The sequence below is a fragment of the Pongo abelii genome, chromosome 17 (assembly GCF_028885655.2).
Source record: "Pongo abelii isolate AG06213 chromosome 17, NHGRI_mPonAbe1-v2.0_pri, whole genome shotgun sequence".
Lineage (NCBI taxonomy): Eukaryota > Metazoa > Chordata > Mammalia > Primates > Hominidae > Pongo > Pongo abelii.
This window is the reverse complement of record NC_072002.2, coordinates 38,909,552-38,932,906: the sequence shown is the minus strand read 5'-3', so window position 1 is coordinate 38,932,906 and position 23,355 is coordinate 38,909,552. Positions and strand designations below refer to the sequence as shown.

Here is a 23,355-nt window from a genome sequence, read left to right as displayed (position 1 = left end):
GGAGGTAACAGGAGCAATTCTCAAGCCTCAAATCCATTTCATCAAAGGGTTTTGGGCAAGGGTCTCTAAGGAGATCATGGAGGGCAAGGAGCTAGAAAATTGGGGTCATTGATTGGTCATGGTAAGGGGATGAAGTCAACAGGATGTGGAAACTGCGTTCTTCCATGAGTCAGCTTCCTACTGGGCCCTTCAGACCAGCTGGCATGGGTAGTTTTGTTGGAATACAGAACCTAAAGGAGAAACTCAAACAGAAAGCTTATCATCTCACAATGTCTTAGATTTTATCTATAGAACAAAGAATATTCTGACAAGGGCTACATTATCCTGGAGGTCTTCCTGGAGTAGTGAGCAGTAACCAGCTACAAGGAAGTGAGACAAAGGGCAAGCTGGCTTAATAATTACCGCTGATGGAGCTGCAAGCCTAGCTGAATTTTATTTTTTCCCTTAATCTATTTTAAAAAGTTTTCTTGGGGACAGTTTCAGGAGCACTACCTTCCAAGAGCCTGGAGCATGGGGTGGGCAGATCACCTGCGTCAGAATGAGAGGTCAATAGAAAAGACTTGGAGATTTCACTCAAGGCAAAGCAGGAAATGCAGATCCACCAACTTTTTTCCTTATAAAGTATAAATACTTAATTAAACCCTAGCTATTGTCAATAAGTAGGGAATGAGTAGGTTGAGTTTGAACTAGAGTTCTATGCCTCCTTTGACCTAGTTAAATAAGGCGACAGGATAAATTAGCTTCTAAAATCAAACACAGGAATAAAATGTGCTTTCTTATGCCATTTTAAAACAATTTTGGAGAATACACTTTTTAATTCTACATTTGGTTTCTTTACAAATATTATGACAACTGGCATTACATTTGGGAACTGAGACACTTTCCCCTTTCTCCACAACTTTCCAAAATTTTCATGCATTTTCTACTTCTGTGGCCACCATCCCCACGACTCATTTCTACCCAGCCCAGTCCTTTTTCATTCCTGTACTCACCATGCTATTCCTTGGTTTGAATGTAGTAATTTTAGTCCGAGAGAAAAAAAGCACTATATAAATAAATCTTTATTAGTGTCATAGCATTGTTAAAGGATTTCCTAGTTTGAGCTGCTCTTCGTTTGAAATCACCACCTTACCACGGCAGAGAGAATCCTGCTAGGCATTTTAAATTAGAGAAGACAGTTTTACTGTCAAGGCAGGTCAATCAAATTATAATTGGCTCTAATTTGCACTCCCACCAGCTGTTAAATTCTTCACCTGCAGCACTCAAAATGGTGTGAAATTCTTTTTGGCTTTGTGAAAGCTTCAAAGAGAATCACTCTCATTCTGGTCCCTAAAACTAAAAGTCTTTGTTATTTTTCGTCAGAAGCGAGGAAAATGAACTTTTGACTCTGACTGTGGAAAACAAGGCTTGGTCTGAAGTGGTCTGAGTCTGTCAGGGATGGATAAATCCATCTTCTATGAAAGATTGTCCTGGACAAGCCAACATTTCTACCACAAACCAGCGAAGGGAGACTTCGCTTTGTTATGGCCATAATGCCATTGAGTTGTATTTTCTATCTTATTGTTAATTGAATTTGCAGCTCTCAGGAGAATCATAAATTTAACACTTGGAAGAAAATGGCAGACAAGGATAGAATTTTGAGATGGAACATACACATATGCTAGTTATGTTGTGAGTATCCATTATGCTTTGAGATATTGTCTGGTGCTGCTTCAGATATTTTGGGAGTCTGCATAACTAAAACAACTACAGGAATCTCCTTTCTAGCAGTGCCCACAAACACATATATACAACACACTACCTGTGGACACACGTATGTACACACATGTTGCCCCTCCAGGAAAAAGTGAAAAGCAACAACCAATTAAGAGATGGTGAAGACCCATCTTGCTACTCTACCAGCACCCTTTATAACATTGTTGAAGACAATTCTGAGCAAAACAGTAGACCCACTGATAGCAACAAAAGTAGGGAATGGCGAGATACGAAAGCAATATCAGAACCAAATAATCAACATAACTGTGATTTTGGATGAATTTTGAGAGTGTCAGTTTGGCTGCAGCTAAGGAAACTCTAATTTAAATGACTGCATGTAAGTTGTCCTACTCTTGCCAATGGTACAAACGATTCTCCATCTCAGAATGAGAGTCTTTGGGGATAATTTGTGGAGAGAAAATGTAATGAAGAACTAAAGGCTGTTTGAAGAAATTGTTTTGGGTTTAGTGTGGGTTTAAGAAAACACAGGAAGAAGTTTTTAAAAATAAAATGAGGCCAGGAGTGGTGTCTTACATATGTAATCTCAGCACTTTGGGAGGCTAAGGTGGGTAGATTGCTTGAGCTCAGGAGTTCAAGACCAGCCTGGGTAACATGGTAAAACCCTGTCTCTACAAAAAATACAAAAATTAGCCAGGCATGGTGGCGTGCACCTGTAGTCACTGCTACTAGGGAGGCTGAGCTGGGAGGATCACTTGAGCCCAGGAGGCTGAGTTTTGCAATGAGCCAAGATTGCACCACTGCAATCCAGCCTGGGTGACAGAGTGAGACTCTGTCTCAAAAATAAAATCTAATAAAATATCACACAATAAATAAGAGAGATAACAACTTTTAGGTAAACTTTCTCAGAAAACAAGACTGGAACACAAATTTATGTGAGGATAATCATAACAATATTATTTAACAGAGCAAAAAACTGGAAACCCAACTTTCTAATAATAAAGGATTAAATTATCTAAGGATTAATCTACTTAGTTAAATGATCTAAGGATTAATCATCTATTTTGTTCTTTAAAATTGAATGACATCCAGCATTTAAATGTTCTTCATGAAGAACTCTATTATATTACATGAGAAAGTCTTTATAACACTGTTAAATGAAAATAGCATAGACTGTGCACAGTATAATCTCACTGATGTAATGATATATGTAGCATATACACAGTAAAACCCCAAAAAATATTCAGTGAGAGTTGTTATTTCCAAGTGGTGAGTTTACAGGAAATTTTTATTTTTATTTTTGTTTTTCCCTACTTTCCAAATTTTGCACAGTGAATTTTTTGAGATTTTTTATAAACAACAACGAAAACCAATAACTACTTGCAATCAATATAAACTTGGGGTGCAATGCTTAGGTACAAAAAGTACCATGTTCTTATTTCTCTAAATCAAGTGAAATCTCTGCAGCCCAGTGTCTCAGAACAGGCAAGGTACCCCACAATGGTCATTATTGGGGCTTTCTTGTCCTTCAATTGAAAATGGATACAGAATTGAAATTATTGGGGCTTTCTTGTCCTTCAATTGAAAATGAGTCAGGAATTGAAAATGGATACAGAAAATCTGGGAAGATCCCAGACCTTCAGTGCATAGTTTCCCATCTTTCCCATCATCCTTTTAGTACCCAGACATGCTTATGCAGAGGTGCTGTGCTCTGGTACTAAAGCTGCAAGGCTGTCCTCCCGTGATCCCCTCTATGACCACAGGATGAACCACACAAAGCCTGTGACTCCACTCAAGGCTCCATCATCACTTGGTGGCTGTAGTCCTCCTGCCCCAAGCAAGGACATGGCTTTGAGCAGCGCACAGTTCTCTACAACTTGTGGAACTCCCTCCCTTACCCTACCCCCATCCCCATCCCCATCCCCACCCCGAAAAATGTCTCTTAATCTCCAGAAGTCTGCCCCACTCTAATAAGCACTCCTTCATCCACCTAAATGCTTCCCGCAATTTCTTCCTTGTCATTGGCCTGGTCTTCCAAACAAGTTATGGTCAGTATGGACCCCAAAAGCAACACCCAAGGAATGGTTATTACATATATATGCACATATATGTAGACTTTCCCAAGCATTACCTTTTTTTTCCTTCTAACAAACCTATGAGACAGTATCATAATTATTCCTATTTTCCAGATGGGAACATTTGAGGCTCAGAGAGATAAACTCACTCTCCAAGTCATACCACTTTCATACACAACTTCTCCTTTTGGTTCTGGCACAAAAAGCCCTTAGCAACTCCCTAAGGCTAGTGGCTCAAAACTCAGAACAAAAATTGGCTTCCTTCTTAGGAGGAAAACAGGAGAAACACTGATAATTCCATCAAGCTCCTTCTAGCACTGAAGGCAAAGGCATAAATAATATCTCAGCACTCTAGACTGCTATCCATTCTTAAGACCAAGAACAAAAAGAAGATAAAGGAAAAGAATGGAAAGCTGTAATATGCTGATTGATAACAACTGCTTCACCTAGAGAAAGTGAACAAGGAGACTCAGTGTGCACCGGCCAGGAAGAAATCCACAGAAACTGTGGGGAGAAGAACCTTTGGAAATTTTATTCTGGACAATTTATCACCAGGGTCCAGTACTGTGGTGGACACATAATAGGTGGGCAGTAAGTATTTATTGGGTGAACAAGTAAGTGTGCTCCAAAAAATTGGTGTGAGACTGTCACAGAAACTCCATCCTCTACTGATCCCAATCCCAATCCATATCCTCCTCTCTGGCTGGTTCCCAGCAGAAAGAGTACCTGCAGAGTCATGGTGTGTATGCCCCAAACAGCAGCCCTATGCCCACCAACTCCCTTTACCACAAGAAAAAGAGGCAGGCTCTTATCTTTTTGCCCAAATGGTGTCTATACCAGTTTTTCAGGGTTGCCATCACAAAATACCACAGACCAAGTAGCTTAAACAACAGAAATTTATTCCCCACGGTGTTGGCGAGGTGGGTTTCTCATGAGGCCTCTCTCCTCTTTGGCTTGGAGATGGCCACCTTCTCCATGTCTTTACATGGTCTTCCCTCTGTGGGTGTCTGTGTCTTAATCTCTTCTTATAAGGACATCGTCATATTGGATTAGGGCACAGCCTAATGAACTTCTTTTACCTTAATTGCCTCTTTAAAGACCCTATCTCCAAATACAGTCACATTCTGAGGTATGGGGGCAGGGGGCTAGAATTTCAACATATTTATATGAGGGAGGGGGGAAACACAATGTAGCCCATAACATTATTTAATGTTAGTTTAGTTTCTCTGAGACAAAGTCTGATTTCCCTTTTAATATACTCTGAGGATCAACAGGACACTTGGAATATGCTACTTCCCTCTGCCTTCACAAGTACATAACTGAACATTAGTGTTTCATGTAGTAAAAGTCAACCCTGTTCACTAAACACTTGCTGTTCGCTCAGAACTGTTGTGTACTATGGGAGCTGCATGGAAAGTTGAACACTTGATTCCTGGACCAGAACTTTGCAAGCAGAGACAGGAGATCAGAAGAATGCAGCACATGCCTAGGAACCCACAGTCACAATTCACCCAAGTTTGCTCAGAAAGACAACACAAAGCCCTGGGGATGGAATGACAATTGGTCTTAGTCTACTATGGCCTTATTTCAGCTGTGTAACTGTGGACAAATGGCTGGGTCTTTCTGTGCCTCCATTTTCTCATCTATAAAATGGCAGTAATAGTAAGAACGACAGAGGGTTGTGGTGAGGATTAAATGAAATAACACATATAAAGCAGTTAACGCAGTGCTTGGCCTACTGTAGTCACTCAGGAAATGTTAGCATTTGTATTGGTGTTCCTGTGGTAGCCCATACCTGTGCTCAATTTCAAGGACTCAAGAGTCTAACTATTGAGTTAGAGAGGTCAGTTCTAGAAAGAGAGAGAGAGAGGGAAAAACAGTCTTTGAGCAAGTTTTTAAGGCAAACTAGTTTTCCAGGAAGAAGCTGACACTGAACGATGGTGCCAATGATGGAGGAAAGTGGATGTAACTAAGGGAGGTAGGGGTTTAGGGAGCAGGAAATTGTCTTGGAGAACTGGATTTGAGGCCACACGTGATTTGGTAAATGCCAGCCTGGGAAGCTCCATTTTCTCAGCCCTAGACCCTGGTTTGCCATTTCCTACATTCTCACTCCCTCTTCCATAGCCAGACATATGGGAAATGATATTCACTTGGAAATCAGGACCAGGAATCAAATCTTGCTCCAGCTCCTTCTGTGATTTTAGTCAAATTATTGAAGTTTTCTGTACATCAGTTTCCCCCCTACACAATGGGAAAAGAAAGCCAGCAATCCAGACAGTGTGTACTAAGCATCTGCAGCATAACAAACTCTGATGTTTGGCTCCCTTTCCCCATCTGCTTTAAATACAATTAGCAGGATTGAAGTGTTTCTGTTTCCAATACATATAACCTGAGCTCCATGTACTGCTCCCATGTATTTCTTTGCAGACAGCACAATTATCAGATTCAGTGGAATCAGTTAAACCTCTAAGACTCCAAAAGGAGGTTTTCAAGAAGCCCCCTTTTGAATCATTATTTCAAACACTTTGCCAAATAGCCAGGAAATCACGAAGGGTTTATCAGTATCTGTCAATGTGGTAAATAGTCAGATGAAGTTTGCCTCTGAAGTACTAGATGACAGCTGATCAATACTCTAATGAAAAAGACTAAGGCAACAAAATTTTAAAAGGGAAGTATATCAAAAGGCTGGTATGGCTTACATAGTCTTCGAGGAAGAAGTGAAAGAGGTAGAAAAAATTAACTACATACATTTGCAATGCTTTATAACTTGCAAAATATTTTCACATATAACATTTTATTAATTCTTATAACAATACAATGAAATACTTAAATTACTGCATGATGAGAACTATTAGTAGATCAAGTATTGTTAAACCAAAATGCATGTGCCTGGACATCTTTAAAACAGCATTTCTCAACCTGGGCTCGGGGAGCCTGAGAACATGTAACAATCCTTGTAGTCTAATTTCTGCTTTTTTAAATTTCATGTTTTCATTCTGATGATTATCTAAAAAAAAATAACCCATGTAAAATCTGGATCATGTGAATAAGTAATTTATAATTGAGTACAACTATGAGATTTCAGAATCTCACTGGCATTGAAGAATTCTTCCTGATAAATTCTTGTTGATGAGCTAATGAGAAAAAAATTGAGATGTCCTTGGTAAGCATATGTATTAGTCTGTTTTCATGCTGCTGATAAAGACATACCTGAGACTGGGAAGAAAAAGAGGTTTAATGGACTTGACATTCCACATGGCTTGGGAGGCCTCACAATCGTGGTGGAAGGCAAGGAGGAGCAAGTCACATCTTACATGGATGGCAAAAGGCAAACAGAGAGAGTTTATGCAGGGGAACTCCTCTTTTTAAAACCATCAGATCTCATGAGGTTTATTCACTATCACAAGAACAACATGGGAAAGACCTGCCCCCATGATTCAGTTACCTCCCACCAGGTCCCTCCTACAACATGTGGGAATTCAAGATAAGATTTGGGTGGGGACACAGCCAAATCATAACAGCATATGATGTGTTCATGCCACTCAAAGACCAACAGACATGCAAAGGAAGTTTGTTCAGGAGTGCCACTAGAGAAAATGATAATGAAACTGAGCCATCACACAGCACTCACTGGTAAATACTTGCCAGATACAGATACCTATATTATGGCAGTCAGCACCATAGTTATTTTTACAAAGAGTACTTCCTTCCACTTAAAAAAAAATTATCCACTACATCAAGGTAAAGATTGTATTTTGAATTTCATTTTTGGAAAGATTTTTTTGGGAGTATATAGTTTGAAATTTTCTATTTGTTCTAGGCTTCTGCAAGGATTATAAGCATAAAAATGTATACCAATTTTGACTTTGTATATTTAAAATTACTTTATTACATACTTATATTTATTGTATAATCATTTTATATTTTAAGTTATTTTCTTGTAATCTCACATAAAAATTGAGTAAGAAATGGGTATCAGCAAGTTTGAAGACATTGCTTTTTGAAACAGAAATGTTTCTCAAACTTGTTTGTAAATTTTTTAAATTAAATCTCTTGTGGTGACCTAGAAGAGATGATTAAAAGAATTTTGTGAATTCTTTTTTAAGTGAGTAATCTTTTTGCACTTGAACCATCACCAGGTGGTCTTGTCTACTTTCTATGTTTAGATTGTCATATAACCATATTTTCCTGAAGTGGTACATCTGACACAGTGAAATTAGTGAAAGGAGAATTAGGAGAGAGACAGCCAAATCCAGAGGAAAATGCCCATGACATACTGTGAAAGCTGAATATACGATCAGCCTATAAGTTAAAGAACCACAACTGAAACCCAATACCAAGGCATGCAGGAATGGAAAAACAGAAGAATGTTGCCAGGGTAACTGGCTCTGTATCTGGCACTCTTCGTGACTTCCTCCATGACTCTGAATAATGTTCTTATTATTGCCTACCTCCTTTTTGAGCCAGTTACAAAATGGGGGCCAAGAATATTAGTTTGTAAAGTGTTTTGTGAATCACAGATGCCCAGTATTCTCAAGCATAAAGATCTTCAAGATGTGCAATTTACGAGTCTTGAAAGTTATTTGTGCACCATGTCTTGCCATTTTCTTTCTTTTCATTTCACCTCCAATCAGTTTACTGCTCTTATGTGAAACAGATGGAATAGAATAAATAGTACTCCAGTTAGGGGGTGTGTTTGATTTCCTACTAAAAGGAATAGTACTTAAGGGCACTGAAGGATGTCTTCTCATTTTGCCCCAGGATAAAATGCACGAGGGAAGGGCGTGTCAGCTGTCAGCTTCTAACTAGAGTTGGAAGGAAAAAAAGTGAAAGTTCATAGGAAAAAAGAAGTGAATTTAGGTGACTTCCATAGCCCAAGAACTTTAAAAGATTTTATTTTGGTTTAATAAAAATTGTGCACACTGTTGCAACTGCTCTCTGGACTGGATCCTCTTTGCTTTTTGTTTAGAAACAAATAAAAATAGCTAAATTATTAATGTGAAGTAAATTGGTTACTATGCATTTAGCATCACTTTTTAATTCACACATACATCTTTATTAACATCTTAATGGTGCTTTACTACAGATTACGCCATAGTCATAATGGCAGCGAAGGAACCATTTAAAGGATAATGTTTCAGCAGAAACATATTTGAAGAAGGGGATGATGTTGTTGGGGGATGTTCACATAAAGTTGGAAAATGCACCTGTGAGGTCAGGGAGTATAGTCTACAAGACTTCCCTCACTCCTGACACCAACAGTAGAGTTCAGGGGTTCCCAAGACCACCCTCAGTTTCAACAATTCAGTAGAAGAACTTGCTGACAGCTGTAATAATCTGGTTGTGGTTTATCACAATGAAAGGATACAAATTCAAATCAGCCAAGGGAAGAGATATGTGGGGTAGAGTCCAGGAGGTTTGTCCACACGGAGCTTCCAGTTGTCTTCTCCCCATAGCGTTCTGGATGGTGTTAATATTCCTGAAAATAACATATGACATTGTGCATGGAATACCACCAGCCAGGGAAGCTACCCTGAGCTCTGGTGTCCAGAGTTTTTATTGCAGACATAGCTAACTGCACACATAGCTGACCTTTAGTTTCCAGCCCCTCCAGAGGTCGAGATGATACCTTTAGTCTCCAGCCCTTCTGGAGCCTTTCCTGTGGTAGAACAGATACCATGTGAGCCAAAGTCCCCATCATAAATTACATTGTTAGACTGTCTGTTGTGGTCCAATGCCTCCTGTCACAAATTCTGAGGAGTTTCTAACTAAATCTCCCAATACAGTTGATCATCAATATCAGTGTTATCATAAGACCTATTTACATAAGGTAATTGAGTCTTACCAGCAGTGCCAATTTTATACCATATCACAGTATGACCGTGGTACAGTTCAGCTTTATTACAGAACAAATCACTAAGAATTACAGACATATTTGCTATTCCTTCACAAGATAATCAACCTTGCCCGTATACCATATATTACTATGAATAGGCACCTTGACAATTAGTCATGATTGGTTATTCTGTGGTCCAAGTCAGTTACAGACAAAGCCATTCACCCTGTCTCAGTTCACAGGCTTGTACTAAGACTAGTTTTTATTATGTGCTGTCACATAGCAGGGCTCACCTCCCTGCTACAAGGAGGACATGGTAATATTCAGAACAGTTCCTCCCTCTGATAACTGTACTTTAGGATATGTCTTATTTTGATCTATCCTAGAGCAAGGGCAGTCACATTGCATCAGCGTAAATTGCAAGTGTTCCTAGAGGACTCCCATAGGTGAAGAGCCATAAGATTCCCATACGTGTGCCTCCCGGGCCTCAACAGCTAGAATGGAGGGCTATTGCTCCATGGCTACTTCAGTCCCTGTCAGTATTAAAATAATGAAGAGACCCTGTTGTTCCTGGGTACAAGGCTTTCCCAACACTGGGTCCTAGCATTATCCTGCATTATTTTTGAGTTGGCCTGTCCTACTTCACTAAAGCCTCATCACCTGTCCAGGCTGACTGTCATTTCTTGCATTCCTCCTGGAAGGGAATTCCCTTTAATCTGCTCATTCTAGTTAATAAGTCTTTTTCTCCAAATGCCACTCCTCACTAAAAGCAAATTCAGCTCATCCAATGAAGTCTCAACTAGAAGATGTCTCCCCTAAAGCACGTTTCTGTCTCATAGGCCAGTGCTGTGTTCTACCATTCACCTTGTTGCCATTGGGTACTAACAGCCTGAGTGCAACTAAAATACACGTTTTGTACCCAAAATGCTGAGTCCACCATACAAGATACAGGTAGACATAATTTAGTTTCTGTATACCAGGCCCGCTATAGCCTTCTTCACCTCAGGGTGGGGCTATTCCCAGAGGAAGTCAGAATCACTACGTGGCACCTACTGCTCTAATCCCATCAGGAACCCACTGGCCTTTCCTATTCTGTTTAATAGCTTGCCATCCACAAAAACAAAGGTGATGTATATTTGTGCATAGCATACTATGGAATATTGAGCATGCCACTGCTACATCTTATTCATTATAATCAGGAAACTTTCTGAGCATGGGATCATCCAGGTTTATCTTTACCCAGTAATCCATCAGCTAGGAGTTGTTTACCACATGGTCCAATGGCTCTCTTGGGAGCAGTTCCAAGAAATTTCTTCCCAAGTGATATCCTTTGTAGTAGATAAAACCTGAAAAATAAGAGTCAGAGGTATTGACTTATTACTAGAGCTCTACTCACTCATTAACCGTTAGTCCAGTTCATCATATTGTATGACCAGAATGTCTCCCAGGGCAGCGCTACTCAGGTTTGCAGGCTTCTATTCCACCTTGTCAGGTTCCAGAAGCAAGATGAATGTGACAAATACATAGCTTCACCCGTGTGGGTATCTAGTATAATTGTGCTAAGAGATAATATTATTCTCTTCCTCTGAGCCTCTCTTAAGGCACCAATGTAAAATTGGATTTCCCTCATTGCAATAACCCATTTATTCATTCCATTCCTTTATCCCCAACCACTAGTTCTTGTTCTCTCCATTTGTGTTTTATTTTTACTCAAACTTTCCTCCTCTGGAAGGGATGTCCAGGGACAAGAAATGTAACCACTTTACATAATATCCATTCAAACATTTCCATTTTAATCCCATCTTCACCTTAATCCCATCAAACACTGCATCCCCATATCCTCTCATTTAACTGTAGATTCCATTACGACTTCACCAACAGGTTTTGGAATCCTAGAGCATTGGGATTCCATGTCAAGAAGCCCTAGAAAATTCTTTTCTCCCTTGATCCCACAGGTCATTTTACCCATACATGTACATTTGCCCTTGGGTTCTCAGTTGGGGATTGAGCCAGAGGATCCTGGCCCCTCTGTCAATTTTCGTCTTTATTAATGTGGCAGAGCATCTCTCCAGGTGATTCGAGATCAAGTTTCTCATTGTCATCTTTCCCTTCCAGCCTTTCAAATTCCTCCAAAATGGAATAAACAGAGCAGATTTGTTTGGGGTCTTTTAATGTTGGGGGACCAGCAGGGGTGCCTGTTGGTCCAACCAACCTCCAGTAGTGCTACATTAAGACCTCTGTTTCAACCCATTACTATCTGCTTTATTCATCCCATTTCTTAACAACCATGTAAAGATTACCACCCTGCAAGATTGACTCTCCTGACTCTCCTTTTTATCTTTCCCCATTTTCTTCTAAATCACTCTAATTTTTTTGGCACCTGTAAAACCCATAAGGAAACTGAGACAATAAATGTGTTGAAGCTTTGCAGACTGTTCTTCACATTGCAGCTATAATGTTATATGGGGTACCGATGCAAAGGTATCCACCTTAATCACAACATTTTCCATGTCTTGGGTAAGGGGCATATTCTGCAGACAAATATCCAGATTATCATAAAGCCAATCCAACATGGCTTGCATACAAGGCATACTAGCTACTTCATCTGGAGTCTTCCATTTGGCAAGTACAGGGGAAGTTGGACAGACCCCCCTTCTCAGGGTAAACTAACTTTATAGTGACTTTTATTCAGTGCACGAGGCTAGCTGTCATCTCAGGAACAACCTTCTGTGTGTCTAGATCACATATAGCCATCCATGATTGTTCAATAGTGAGCTAGGTCTTATATCAACCCAAACATGCTCTTTCACTCTGCAGCAATCAAAACCAAAGATACCTCCCCTAAGTTACTCACTCACAATCCATTTTTGTAAAGGTTCCTTGGGAATTTGATGATACCAATGCACAAAATGAAATAACTCTTTTACATTATACGCCTTGGTTTCACCAGTTCCTTGGTTTTGCCTTTCCCCAACCTGGCCACCTCCTTAATGACTAGAGGTCATAGAGGTGCTACCTATTATTGTCCCAGCATAACTTTTCCCTTTGGTAGCAGCCCTAAGACAATGTGGCCGTATCTCAGACTGACCAAGATCTGAGCTTGGTATAGAGTCAGGATCTGCCCCAATGCTATTTTACTTTCATTTTAGCTATTATAGCTAACAAAGCCAATGAATTGTATATTTAGCTTATTTCTTATTATTTTACATTTTCTTGTGTATCCAGTGAGCTAACTCCTTGGAAGTTGGAGCTATCTCTAAATTCCACTGGTAACTTTTGCCTCTAATAACTGATTGCCGCACACCTGTAGTTCCATACCATAGGTGACCAGCTAGTCATTCAGGAGTCAAAGGTTCTTCAGCCTCAGCCCTCTCATTCTTCTTCTCAAATCATGTTTCAGTGAGTCAGGGTCACGATAGAGAATCCCACTCTTGACACCAACTGTGAAGTTAGGGGGTATGGTCTCCAAGACCACCCTCATTTCTGACATCAACTACAAGTTCAGGTAGTCTCCAAGACTACCCTCAATTTCAATTTAAAAAACTCTTTATTCTTTCGGTAAGTTTAAATTATTAATAACATAATACTAAAAGATTTCTTAGGCTTTTCATGAGCCTTACCCAGCTTATGCCACATCTATACCAGCCAAGGCCAACACCATCATGGGCACAGAAAGAATACGGTTAGGATTCTTGCCTTCTCAGAATTATCCTTGAGTTTATTTGGCAGGATAGTGATGTCATGCCTGTCAGCATGGAACTAGGATAAGTTCATCCATGGATAGAAATTTCCTGATGAGGACTTCATTTCAGCCCTGGCACATTTCTACAGCAAATGGTGGACCCAACATAAACAGCTCCCAGTTTTTCATTTGTGCTGCTAAGACTGGCTGGTTGGGTAGTAAGTATATGCCCTTTATCAGAGTGAATGGCAACACAAATATTGCCAAAGTTTTGTGCATAGGAATAGCAAGATTAGCAAGAAGTTCACCACTGCTAACTGCAGTAACTCTCCTAACTTTGATTTGTGTTTATCCTAGTCAACAAACCATTGCTTCTGTACTGGGAAGAGCAGCCTCTTGCCCAGTTTGACCGCATACTCTGTCTTTATATTCTCACTTGCTATAATTATTTGAATTCTGCACTTCCTTTATCCCCCTCCAATTCTATCTGGACAACAAAGTTAAATTTGTAATTACAAGATAAACACAAAGTACAAAAGCTTTAAAAGTTTCCTAATGCTCTGGATTTTCTGAACTTTTTATAGAGATACTATTCAATCCAACCCTTGTTAGTGAATCTTGTTGACACAAAGCCACGTTCTTATTTAAACTAATAAATAAAATATGTCAAAGGGATCCCTAAAAGGGTGTCATGATTTCCAAAACATATTTGATATAAACAAAAACTAACATTTCCTGACTCAGAAGCTTCCCAAATCAGATGGAGAAGTATGCAAACTATATGTTTTCTCTCTCTCCCTTTCTCTCTCTAACTCTCTGTTTGTTTGTGTGTTACATTTGTTAATTTTGATCAAAACTTTTATCTTATTTGACTCTACAGAGGATATTTCTTGGTTTCCTCCCCAGCATCCCTCCCCTTCTCATAGCCCTGATTTCTATAGGCTCTAGAAATTTCACTCCACCTTCACTCCACTTGTAGTTAAACAAATCAACTTATTTCATCTGTACAATCAAAATGAATCTTAGCAATTTTGTTGGTAATACTGGAGACAAATTTTCTGCTGGTCACACCCAAGGAAGTATGAACCAAAGCCTCAGGGACTGCAGGCAGCCATCTTGGTCCCGTGAGGAAAGCGGGCCCAAAGGTGAAGCCAACTTTACAGAACACAGGAAAAAGTGAAAAGAAACCAGCACTTTCATGACGTTATTGAACAACTGTTACAAGCCTTATTTGAAATCAATACTTTTCCTGAGTCTTTACATTAAATGAGCTAACATTTTCTTTATTGTTAAAGCCCGCACCACTGAAAGTGTGATCTGTAGGCCAGCATCATCAGAAATGCACACGTGAGATCATACTCTGGGTGACCCGAGCCAGAATCTGCAGCTTAACGAAATCCCCAGGTGATATGCACACATGGACATTTGAGAAGAACTCACCATGCCTCGTTGAATCAGCTTTGTTTGCAACTGCATCCTGAGTCAGAAGCCTCCAATACTCCTGTCCAAATCAGTGTTCAGACTCCTCTTTAGAGATACAGAAACAGATTCAGGGAGTTTACATGCCAATCAAAGGTTGCACACCCAGAGAGACAGAAGCAGCAGTTCTATCCTGACTCCCAGCAGCTCCATTCCAATTCTCTCCTGTGATGGGAGGGCCCTGATCAACAGTCTCTGTGGGCCTTGTAGCCAGGGTCTAGGGCTACTTGTTCAGCAACCTTGCATTAGTTGTTATTTTAAAAGACTATAGGTTTTAAAGACATTCGTCCTTCCCTGTGTTTATAATCATGGAAAACTCCTTCATCTAGGTAATTTATTTAATGAGTAGCTCCAAATATTTGTTCCCAACTACCAGCAGTTTAATGCAAAAATTACAGGCTAGCTTAATTGCACTTAACCAAGTAAGCCCTCTGAACAATTTTCCCTCATTATTTCTTACTGAAGCATGCACTCTTGGCACAGTTCTCTTTCTTAATAAAATCAAGGAGCAAGTGTTGAAAAATCCTTATGCTCTTTGATATTTTAAAATCCTTACCTATTTCTAAAATCCAGAGAAAAGGGAATGCTTATACACTGCTGGTGGGAGTGTAAATTAGTTCAGCCATCATGGTAAGCAATGTGGCCATTCCTCAAAGAACTAAAAACAGAATTGCCATTAGACCCAGCAATCCCATTATTGGGTATGTATCCAGAGGAATATAAATTGTTCTACCATAAAGACAAATGCATGTGTATGTTCACTACAGCACTATTTGCAATAACAAAGACATGGAATCAACCTAAATGCCCATCAACAGTAGACTGGATAAAGAAAATGTGGTACATATATACCATGGAATTCTATGCAGCCATGAAAAAGAATGAGGTCATGTTTTTTGCTGCAACATGTATGGAGCTGGAGACCTTAGCAAACTAACACAGGAACAGAAAACCAAATACTGCATGTTCTCACTTATAAGTGGGAGCTAAATGATGAGAACACATGGACACATAGAGAGGAACAGCAGATACTGAGGCCTACTTGAGGGTGGAGGGTGGGAAGAGGGAGAAGGTGAGAAAAAAATATCTATCAGGTCCTATGCTTAGTACCTGGGTGACAAAATAATCTGTACAACAAACTCCCAAGATACAAGTTTGCCTGTGTAACAAACCAACATATGTACCCTCAACCTAAAATAAAATTTAAAAGAAAAATAAAATAAAATAAAATCCAGCCAATGGGATAAGGAAATATTACTATGTAGAATGCATTTCAGACAAAGCTTTTCCACAGAAACTTCTCAACTGGCAGACTAAAACGACAGGAAAACACTTAAAGATATCCCTGGTAAATTGCCGTCAACTTTGTTAAATTAAACTAAATTTGACCTGAAGATGCCTCTGTACATGAGTCCTCACATAGATTGCAACCTGACTTGGACATAAGTTTACTGGAAGCCTCGCTTAAGAGTATACTTTCGCAACAAATAGCCGAGTCTCCACCAATCACAGCGGCCAAACTTTAGTCAATTGCAGGCAGCCAACTGTTCAAACTATGTTCAAATAAGGCAAATGCTGAGCTGTAACCAATCAAGCTGTCTCTTTCCCACACTTTGATTTTCTGTACCTCATTTCCATTTTCTGTCCATAAATGCTATCCGAACACATGACAGACTGGAGTTATTTGAACCTGTTCTGGTTCAGAGGGCTGCCTGATTCTAAAGTCATGAATAAAAGCCAATTAAGATATTTTAATTAGTTTTAATTTTGTCTTTTAACATTCTTCATACAATTTATGTGCACAATAATTCCTCAAAAAGCTTGTTACATGAATTACTTTCATTTTCAAGTTACTTTACAGTTTGCAATACATTTTACCTTTTTTCTTCATTTAATCACATTGATTTATATTTTTGCAACAATCCTTGTAGGTTGGTGTTATTATCTCCATTTTAGAAATGTTCAAGCTAAGTCTCAGAAAGATTAACAAACACCTGCCCAGAGTCACAGATTTACTCACGAGGGAAGTGAAATTTAAATCTTGGTCCTATGACTATCATTCTAGATCCTTCTAATACCTTGTGCTGAAGGTGGTAGAAAGACCTTGGGTCTTATACTCAATGGCTATTTATCACTGGGAGCACACCCACCCACAGCCCATTTCATGAAAACTACTTTAGATACAAGTCTTACTACAGTAATTTGCATTACACTGGATAAATCACAGTAGGCCATATAATATTCCACTATTTCCAATACCCTCAAATTCCAAACCTGCTGAACCTGAACCCTGCACCTGCTGCTTCTTGCATCTGTGCCCAGCCAGGGATACCCAGCTAGTGGCCTAGATGCAGGCCGTCATGTGTACAGTGGCAGAAGACAGATTTGTAGATAAAACTTACCTACTGTTCAGTTACACACCAGTGCACTTCCCAGAGAAGAGATCCCCACTGTCTTTGACAACTATTCTGCCAGTGTTACGGTGGATGGAAAAACCAGTGAATTTGGGCTCAAGGGATACAAATGGATGGCAGAATATGATGGATTACACTTCCTGTCCTATCTGCAAACAGATGAATTCTTTATTTGCTTTTCCTTTGTGAGTCCTGCATCATTTGAAAATACCTGTGCAAAGTGGTATCCTGATATTCACCACCATGTTCCAACATGTTCATCATCCTAGTGGGAACTAAGCGTGATCTTAGGGGTGATAAAACCATGATTAGGAAACTGAAGGAGAAGCAGCTGACTCCCATCACCTATCCACAGGGTTAAGCTACAGCTAAAGAGATCAGTGCCCTAAAATAGCATACCTAGAATACTCAGCTCTCACAAAGTGAGGTCTCAGATGGTGTTTGGAGGAGTTATTGAAACGGTTCTCTGCCACTGACTGTCAGGAAGAAACAGCAGCAGCAGTGCCTGCTGTTGGGAATGTCCACACCTCCCACTCCTTGCCCTGCCCCACTTGGAACCTTTCTATGCTTTGCTCAAAAATGGTAGTCTTTGCACTCAATGCCAAGTTTTATTACAGACTAATTTCTCCATAATTATTGCCATTGTGAACTAATCAGTAATTTCAAGATTCCATTTCTCTAAAGTTTAAGATTTTAAATTTTAACACTCTTAAAACTTAGCCTTAAAATGACAAGTCTTAAGGCCTTGTTTTCCCAAATCTGCTATTCTTTCTCAGCTGAAGAGTTGCCAAAATACACTCTGAACTAAGTTGCATCAGTGTGCTATGAACTCTAAGCAGTAAACTGTTTTAAAGGCCTTTGTCTTTAAGAAAATGGTAGCTTCTGATGTTAAATGCAGACACTTTCTGATTAGGTTTCAAATATATAAAGCAGTACACCCTCCTTATGAAATGCCATCATTGGATGTATTCAACAATTACCTCATGCTTATCACATTACATTGCACTGTATATCATAAGAGAAAGAGTATAAGAACTCAGCTCTTTGGGTCAATTTTTTATATTTCATGATAACATTTTTAAAAATTAGTTTATTTGTTTTTGCCAAGATTTTAAACAGAAATCATATTCACATTTTGCTCCAGTGATGTATTCTGCTCTTTATCATGATATACTGGGCTGGAGTGTGTGAAACAGACCCAATCTCTTCCCTAATAAAGCCTCCATGTTAGTATAATAATCAAAAGGACATGAAGATAAGGAAAATCCTGCAGCAGGATTTGAGAGTGGGGAAAGAAGCCATCCACAGATATTTCTGCAAGATGTAGTATAGAAGGGAGCAGATCAAAGAATGTACTAAAAAGTGACCTGTATCACCTCTTACTCAGAAAGCAGTATAACATCACAGAAAGTAAGCACAATATACTCAGACCCCACTAAACTCCTAACTTGGTGGAATAAGTCATGGGGCAGGCTTGAAGCACCACATTTACAATCCTTTTCATTGCTATTGATCAACAGTATTCAAAAGGAAGGATAATTGGAAAGAAAGTAGTCTAAGGTCCTTATGTTTTCATGAGGGGAAGTTTTAAACTATTTAATACATTTAGACTTGTCAAGCTATGTAGGCACAATTAAATGTCAAGAGTTATGACAAGAGTATATACAAATCATTGGGAGGGATAGTTTTTTAAGTCAATTATTAAAGTTAAGAAAAGTAGAAAAAGCATGAAAAATGCAAGAAAACATAGAAAGCATAAAGATGCTAGGAAAAAGTCTAAGTATTTAAATGATCACAGTAAATTTATATAAGCAAAACTTGCAGTTAAAACTAGTGTTACTGGGTGGGTGTGGTGGCTCACACCTGTAATCCCAGCACTTTGGGAGGCTGGGACAGGTGGATCACTTGAGCCCAGGAGTTCAAGACCAGCCTGGCCAACACAGGGAAACTTGTCTCAAAAAAAAAAAAAAAAAAAATTGGCCAGGTGTGGTGGTGGGTGCCTGCAATCCCAGCTACTTGGGAGGCTGAGGGAGGAGAATTGCTTGAACCTAGGAGGTGGAGGTTGCAGTGAGCCAAGATTGCACCACTGCACTCCAGCCTGGGTGACAGAGTGAGACTCTGTCTCAAAAAACAAACAAAAAACTGATGTTACCAGTTTGTAAAAGTTTAATCTAAACATACACTTTTTAGAAAAAACACACAAAACAGAAGGAAACAACAAAAGTTACAATAGAAGGATAGAAAACCATATGACAGACAAACCTCACAAGAAAGTTTATATAGCTATATTAATATCAGAAAGACATAGATTGCAAGATAAGAAGGATTATTCAAAAATGTGGAAGAAATGGGTGTCCACCAAAATTCATTTCTACTTCTTCCTGGGTACATTATTAAACTACATTTCCCAGCTTCCCTTGCAGTGAGGTGTGGCCATGTGACTGAGTTCCAGCCAATGGAATGAGAGCAGAAGTAACTGAGCCACTTCTAGGCCCTGGATTTTAGGAGGCCAATGAGCCTGAGCACTCTCAACCCCCAATCCATCATGGGATGCAAACACAACTAAGGCCCTTGAGAATGACAGAAGTAACAGATGGAGGAGACTGGGTCCCTGAAGCCTGGTGGAGAGTCACTGATCAAGATACACCCACACTGGGCCTTAAGATGAGCAAGAAGTATTGTGTAAAGCCACTAAAATGTGTCCCTTCATAAACAAGAAAAAAAGCAAGAGTTTACAAAGAATTCAAGTCAAGAGACTAGAAAATTCTAACAAGGAAAGAACACCAAAGGAATTAATAATTAAGAACAAAATGGAAATGTATGTATTAGAAAAACAGGAAAAAAACACAATTGAAGAAGAAATTCCAAAAGTTAAGGGATGCCAAAATACATAAAATTGAAAATCTTGTAATGAATTAATTAAACAGAAGATCTTAGATGAAGTCAAGAGTGAGACAGGATGTGGCAAATACAGAAGAAATCAATTACAACAGAATACTATAAAGTCTTGAAATGACTTATTTTCAAGAAATACAAATTGTCAAAATTCCCTTGGGAAGAAACAGAAAACCTAAATAGACAACCACGAAAGAAACAAGAGGGGAAAAAAGGGCCATCAACAAATTATCTCCAAGAAGGAGATCAGACCCATAAAGTGTTTCCACCAGCTACACACATAAAGTCAAGAAATAGATCATTCCCCTGTTTATACAAAATATTCCATGAACTGGAGGTCACTATGTTAAGTGTACAAGCCAAGCACAGAAAGACAAATAGCAAATGTTCTCACTCATACGTAAGGAGCTAAAAAGGTGGATCATGAGATAAAGAATAGATTGGTAGTTACTAGAGGCCAGGAAGGTTAAGGAAAAAGAGGGATGAAGAGAGGTTGATTAGTGACATGGAAGAAATAAGACCTGGTGTTCAATAGATCAATAGAGTGACTGTAGTTAACATTCACCAATTGTACATCTCAAAATAGCTAGAAAAGGATAATCTCAATGTTCCTAACAAAGAAAATGTCACTATTTAAGGTGATGGCTATCCCAATTACCCTGATCTGATTAAATGAAGGTATCAAATAATCAAATGTACCCAGAAAATATGTACATCTAATATATATCAATATAAATAAATAAAAATATCCCATGGCATAAAAACAAGAAAACTTCACAAATCATTTTACAAAGCCAGCATAATCCTTATATGGAAACTCAAGATAAATATCACAAAAGGGAGGCAGGAGAATCACTTGAACCCGGGAGATGGAGGTTGCAGTGAGCTGAGATTGCACCACTGCACTCCAGCCTGGGTGACAAAGCAAGACTCCACCTCAAAAAAATCACAAAAGGGAACATTACAGCCGTACCTGTTCAATAAGCAACCATCTAGAACCTTCCCTTGGTGCTCCCTGCCTTTGTCCCTCACTGCACTGCTCACTCCACACTAGCAAGGTGAGCACCACTCATTCTTTGCACAGTGCTTGACACACAGTAGGCCTTCTACAGACCTATCAAAGTCTGTAACCATGTGAATGAGTGGTTTACCCCTGAGGTTAAGAGTTCAGCAGGTCAGTGGCTGAGCCCAGATTGATAACCTCATTTTCTAGTCCTAAGCACCTTTCACAACAAAACAGCCAAAGACAGCAGCCTGCTTGACAATATTCATTCTGCAAAATTTTTCATGAATGTGACTTACTAAGATCTCAGAGAATTCTTTTGAGATAAACTCAGGCTACAGGGGACACTTGCTAAGAAGCAATGCTTAATGTGTTATTGAGACGATATGTAATCATCTCTGGCACACAACACAGGTTGAGAGAAACTGCAGTTTTCCCTCACCACAAAAAACCTTTCTGAGTGCTTTGGGAACTGACCCTACTGTGTTCTCTGAGGCCAGGAAAAAACATCTCTCCAAAGTCACATTTCCTTGCACCCTGCAGATGTTACACTTCCTAAGAGTTGGACAGTCAAACAAAAGGATCTAAATATATGTCCCCTATTTTTTTTATTGGTACATGATAGATGTATACATTTTGGGGGTACATGTGATAACTTAATACGTTCATACAATTTGTTAAGATAAAATCAGTGTAATTGAGATATCTACCACCTTAAATATTTGTCTTTTCTTTACACTAGAAACATTTGAATTATTCTCTTCTATCTATTTAAAAATATACGATAGAGTATTGCAAACTATGGCCACCCTACTGACCTATTGAACACTAGATCTTAGTTCTCTCTATTCTTAACTGGTAAAGTGATAAGCTACTCTTTGGGTCATCAAGCCACCTTCCTCTAGGGTCATGCTTTGAGTTACTCAACCATTTGTGCCTTTCCTACAATATCAACTTTATATTAACAAAGAGTCCCAGTACATGTGATAAGAGGCGAAAGACAGTCCACAACCCATGACACAGGAACACAGATGTGATCTCCTCTCACCTCAACCTTCCAAAGCTCACCAATTTTAACATGACAAACTTCCAACTCATTGGCTAAGGAGTGAGTATCCAAAAAAACTGGCATAATCAGACCACAAGCTACCTTTCCAATCTCATCTGCCCTCATTCTCGCTATGCCCTGGCCTCATACCTTGTAGTTTCCCAAGCTCAGAGACTTTCATTCTCAGTACTTCCTCTGGTAGGATGACTTTGAGAAACTCCCCTTCCTGCCAAGCTCCTACTCACCCTCTCAGGCCAAGACCTGATATCATTCTCACTAGGAAATCTTCTACCAAGCCAGAAATAATCACTCATGTGTCCCAGGAAACCATCATCGCATAAGGTTGAATTATAATTACCTGAACATGACTTTTCTCCCCATAATAAATTATAAGCTTTTTGAGGGCAGAGACCATGTCATATTTGTTCTTGCATCCACAGTGCCTAGCATGGCAATGCAGGAGCTCCTTATATTTTCATCAAATGACCTTGTTGAGTGTCTGCTAGTTGCCTGACACAAAACGGTTGTAATCTGATGTAAAACTTACAGTAATCAGAAGAACTAACAAGACCATCTTATAACAATGGGAAAATGGCACTCATGAGGAGAAAAATTGAGGGCAATGCCTTCTGAGACTGGCAAGAAGAGACGATTCCCAGATCAAATGCGAAGCCTGAGAAATGTAGTCCTGGATCTCGTTAAGAACATTTCTTTCTGCCCTGATTCTCTGATTCATTAGTCGATTTGTTTTCCAAAGTAAACTTTCCTTCAGGGGAGATGGTGGGTGGTACGAGCCAATTCTTTTGATTACCTAGTGCTGTGTAACAAACTACCCCAAAACATAGAAGCTTAGAAAATAACTATTTTACTTGCTCACAATTCTGTGGGACAGGAATTCAGACAAGGATAGGCTGAATAGTCCTGCTCCCTGCAGCATTGGCTGGTGGCCCAACCAGGCTAGAAGTTCCAACAAGGCTTCATGTACCTGCCTGACACCTCAGTATTCCCTGGTGGCCAGTTTCTCTCTCACTCTCTCCACATAGCTAGCTTGGGCTTCCTCACAGCAGACTAATCTCAGGCTAATCACACATCTTGCATGGATGCTGGCTTCCAAGAGGGCATGTCCCAAGCAGTAAAATCGGAAGCTGCAGCTCTCTTGAGGCCCCAGCCTCAGAAGACTGGCAGAGACTTCTACCACATTCTACAGGTC

General features: G+C 39.5%; 1 long non-coding RNA gene across 1 annotated transcript in view; it reads right to left on the bottom strand.

The window, feature by feature from the left end:
• LOC129051673 (uncharacterized) overlaps positions 1 to 23,355 on the bottom strand; it is a 92,377-nt gene that overhangs the window by 3,528 nt on the left and 65,494 nt on the right. Inside the window, exons 6-9 of the long non-coding RNA XR_008516100.2 lie at positions 14,747 to 14,833; positions 10,864 to 10,970; positions 9,381 to 9,447; positions 6,999 to 9,267 (exon numbers count right to left, since the gene is read on the bottom strand). This is a non-coding gene — a long non-coding RNA (uncharacterized LOC129051673). The remainder of the gene's footprint in view (positions 1 to 6,998; positions 9,268 to 9,380; positions 9,448 to 10,863; positions 10,971 to 14,746; positions 14,834 to 23,355) is intronic.